General features: G+C 31.5%; 1 pseudogene; it reads left to right on the top strand.

Annotated features, from left to right (window-relative positions):
* Window positions 1–400: 400 nt before the first annotated feature.
* Window positions 401–1029, top strand: LOC109489183 (annotated as a pseudogene).
* The last annotated feature ends 3875 nt before the right edge of the window (window positions 1030–4904 follow it).

Genomic DNA, 4904 nt, shown 5'->3' on the forward strand with positions numbered 1-4904 from the left:
AAATATAGGCAAGTGTTTTAAACTTTTTGTATTAACCAGGAGAAGAGTAAAACTATTGATTAATATTAGATATTGATCAATCAATGATATGTTTTTAATTCCTAAGATGAACACTAAAAGATAAAGAGCATAAGACTTCCAACTAAAAGTTAGGAAGAAAAAAGTAATAATTAAGAAAATCAGTTCAAAGTCAAGAAGTCCAAAAGCGGTGAGTCTGTAGGACATAAGGTTACTTCTCTGGCTAAAGGTTCTCTACTAAGGATCTGTGCCCATCATGGTCTCCAGCTATCAGAGTTGACACCAAATCAATTTGCTGGGGAAAGCAAGCATTCAAAGAATCTCTTCACTTTTTTAAAATACACAGGTACTATGATGATATGTGGAATGTCCCAGTTCATTCATGAATCATTTCAACAAACTCGTTATGATAAGCACATCACATTCAAGATAGGCATTTCTTATATCCTGGAAAAGACAGCAGATAAAGGGACTACTTAGGAGACCCTGCCAATGTTCCTTCTGATTTTAATTCCTCAGAAAGTAAAGAGGAAAATATGAGCCGGTAGCAGCAGCAAATTAAGTTATTCCAGAAGAGCTGAAAGATTTAATGACAAAGTTACATGAAGAAGCAACATACAGAAAGTCTCGCGGTAGGATTCTTCACCAAAGTGCTTTGTTACACTCATAGAAGAATCAAGAAAGTTAGAGATAACAAGCAAATGAAATTAAGAATTCAGATTCTGATCTGTGCTTCTAACAACAGGTTTGTGACATCACAGATGAACCTATAAGGTGCCTCATGCTTTCGATTCTGCAATATTTATTCTGGATTTTTCTTTGTGATCATGATAAAAGATCTCAATTAATCTTTTACCACCAATTTATGTTGATTACAGGACTACTTGCTTTTGTCATCAAAATCTCCTTGAACTTTGTTATGTCCTGTGCGTGTGGCAATATTTTGCAATTTTAGCTGTTTCCACTATATATGAGATGCACTTTAAAATTTTGCTGCCTGAAAGTGACTGAATAATGATAAAATACTTATCCTTTCCATCTTCCAGATTATTGGAAATTGAATTTGAAATTGTAGTAGAGGAATGGCACAGGAAAGTCTTTGACAAGAAAGAATATAAAGGCCATACACAATTATTTTCTGTATAGCTAGTTTCTTAGAAGAAATATTTCTAACAAAACATGCTCATTGTGCACTTTTAAGACAGTAATTTTTTGAGAAAGTCATTCTATGCATTATATATTTTTTATGCTTTCTAATTTTTTACCAGAAATGGAGAAAAAAATAGCAAATTTGTGAGTCACTGTTTAAATAGGATGATTATTTGTCGAAGTGAGGTTTTGGGTTTGATTATAGTTTTAGTTCATATTAGTCAAATTGAAGTCCTTTTCATGAGGTGACAGATGTGTGAAATTTGAACACAATTTTAGAAAAACAATATACATTGCCAACAGCTAACTTTGACAAGTTAAATAAATAAACCCCCAATTCACTAGTTTGAAACTATTTAAATACAAACAGGTATTTATTTCTCTGCCTGGCATCGACCTATGTTTAGAAAATATGACCCAAATAAAAATGGTTCATCACTGAGTGACTACAAAATCTCACTTTAAATGAACAAAGAATGTGATACAGTAGCCTAGCAGTGTAAGTTTTTCTTCACAACAATGGTTTTAAGAGCTTACTTGTAAAAGCTAAAGCCTGAGCTCTTTTGGGAATTTCCCAGAGACTGTTAACTTTCTTTGAACAGTTAATGGTGATCCTGAGACATAATTATTTACATTTCAATGAAAAAAAATGTATGAATATTAGAGATTCTTCTCTAGAAGCTTTCAAATGTAAATTTCTATAAATTCAAAAAAAGAAAACTTCGTAATTTTAACATTAAAAGAAATTTAAGTGGTTTTTGGCCCTTGGGGGTGTTAAAAATCTTTTTAAGTTCTAGCACTGAATAAGAAGAATCTGAGGAAATGCAGGTTCTTTTGTTTTTAAAAGTAACTGATAAAACTTGTTTGTGCATGAAAACTTCTATTGATTGCATATTCTATTTATGCTGTAATTCTATCTTAAAAGCTGAGTTTTAAGATACTTGGCGTTTGGCTAGTTATTTCCAGACACATTTCATATCCTATATTTTTAGAGCTTTTAAATATGAAAAAGGTTCCAGTAATCAGTTGTGCTTACTTGTAAAAACTTACTTAAGTTTTATAACCTGCTTGCATGTGAGATTTTTAAATAATATTTACTATTTCATAGCATACTTAAGTTTAATAGAAGTCACTGCTCTATTTCTAAGAAAAAAGTGCCATTCCAGCAAGCAACATACATCTGAAACATGAATAATCACATATAAGGTGAAGAGGTTTTTTTCTTTTTTACTTTTCATTTGAAATATTAATACCTGGTTTGGTTCTATTTAAATTGACTGGATATAGTTTGCATTTATAGTAATTCTTATTTTATGTGAAATTTTATAATAAAATAATTAGCACTTAAAGTCAAAAAAGAGAAAAAAAGAACAAATAGAAAGCACATTAAGACTCTAGCTTTAAATTCAATACATCGGTAACTACATTTAATATAAATGGGCTAACTGTTCCAATTAAAAAGTAAAAGGTACCATATCAGAGAGATCAAAAAGTAAAAAGTACCATATCAGATATATATATGTATATGTCATATATATATAAAGAATTATCTAAAACGTATAGTACATGGTTGAAAGTAACAGAATAAAAAAAGATATGCTATGAAAACAAAAAGTTATATTAATATTAGACAAAATAGACTTTAAGGCAAAAAACATTACTAATCATAAAAATGGTCACTCACATTCCAAAAGTTTCATTCCACAAGGAACACAGAGCAATATTAAATAAAAACTAATAACATAATTTTAATAACTCTAATAACATAAACCTAAGTTTTGAAAGCAAAATGTTAAAGGTTGATAAGCAGAAATAGATAAATTCATAATCATACTATGAATCATGGCACGTCTTTTCAACAGTTAATAGAGCAGAGAAAAAAGACATAAAGGCCTTAAAACAAGCCTCAACATTTTCAAAACATTTGAAATAATATAGAGTGTATTCTCTAATCAGTACAATTTATCAAAACTGTATATTTCTAAAAATGATACAGGTTGTGCTAGTAGTCAAGATGGAATAACATGAGCCAGATTTATCTTTATATTATAAACAACTAGAAAATCAGACAAAATATATGACATGGCAATTCTCAGACACTGGACAAAAAGCAATATAGGACTATGATCCATGCAAGAAGAGAAACAAGAAAGATGAGCCCTACTATTGCCCAAGTTTATGTCCTGGGAGGCAGTTAGGAGGCAGCAGTAGGGAGCTGTGGGGGGAGGGGCTCAACACAGAGCCAGCCAGTCTTGCTAAGTTGAGGAGACAGAGAGGAAAGTTCAGGAAAATCAAGACAACCAGAATTTGTAGGTTGGATTACAGGAGAGGAGGGAGCTACACACAAAAAAAAAGAGCTCTAGAAATCTGCAGAGGGGTCCTTTTGAGCTTGTGGCTGAGGAAAAGCCCCTAGAAGGGAGTAGCTGAAACAATTTCCTAAGCATACAAGGCAGGGAATAGTTTGTGTGCCTACCAGCTAGAGTGGAAAGACCTTGTAATAGATGAGGCTTCAAATAAAATTTTCAAAAGTGTATTACCTAAGTAGTGGGGTAATATCAGTCATTGATTAAAAGCCTAACAAAATTAAAAACAAACCTCTAAACACTTCAACTGATACAAGGTAACTGTACTGCACACCAAAATTAAATTCAGTAGTATTGAAAGAAAAACAGAATCCAACACCAGAAATGTGCAATTTACAATGTCTAGCATCCAATAAAAAATTACCAGGTATGCAAAACACGGAAACTATAACTTATAATAAGAGGAAATATCAATCGATAGAAACAGACTCAGAAACAGAGATAATAGAGCTAGTAGACAGAGATGTTAAAAATGCTTCATATTTCAAGAAAGGAGAGAAAATGTCAGCAGGCTGAGGAGAGAAATGGAAGATATTAAGAAAGAGCCAAACGAAAGTTTGAGAGATGAAAAATATATCTGATAGAATATAGTAACTAGATAGAATAATAATAACATAATAATAACTAGATGGAATTAACATCATATTTTGATACTGCAAAAGAAAAGTTCAGTAGATTTGAGGACATAGCCATAGAAACTAGCCAAAATGAACATGAAGGAAAAAAAACTTTTAAGTCAGTGATCTGGGGGCTGGCTCAATTGGTGGAGCATTATGACTCTTGATTTAGGAGTTGTAAGTTTGAGCCCCACATCGAGTGTAGAGATCACTTAAAAGTAGTAATTTTTTTTTTAAATCAGTGATTTGTAGAACGATCTCAGGCATTCAAACACATATATAACTGGAGTACAAGAAGAAGGGCAGTGAAAAGAAAAAAAAATGAACAAAAAATAACCTCTCCGAAATTTGATGAAAAAATATATAAATCCACAGATCCAAGCTCAATAACTGCCAACCAAAAGAAATAAAAGGAAAGCAATGCCATGGCATATCAGAATCAAATTACAAAATACCCATTGATAAGATCTTAAAAAGAGCCAGAAGGAAAAAAGACTCACTATGTGTAAAGGAGCAAAAATTGAAATGACAACATTATCATCAAAAACTGTTTGAACCAGAAGATAATGGAGAGACATTAAAATACTGAAAGAAAAAAATAACTTTAACAAAAAAAATTTGTTACTTAGAATTCTTTGGCCAGAAAAAAAATCTTATAAAAATAAAGGCAAATAAAGACTTTTCAGAAAAATAAAAGTTGAGATAATTTATCTCTAGCCCCTTCCCCACAAGAAATGCTAAAGAAAGTTCTTTAAGC

This window comes from Ailuropoda melanoleuca, chromosome 20 (genome assembly GCF_002007445.2).
Source record: "Ailuropoda melanoleuca isolate Jingjing chromosome 20, ASM200744v2, whole genome shotgun sequence".
Classification (NCBI taxonomy): Eukaryota; Metazoa; Chordata; class Mammalia; order Carnivora; family Ursidae; genus Ailuropoda; species Ailuropoda melanoleuca.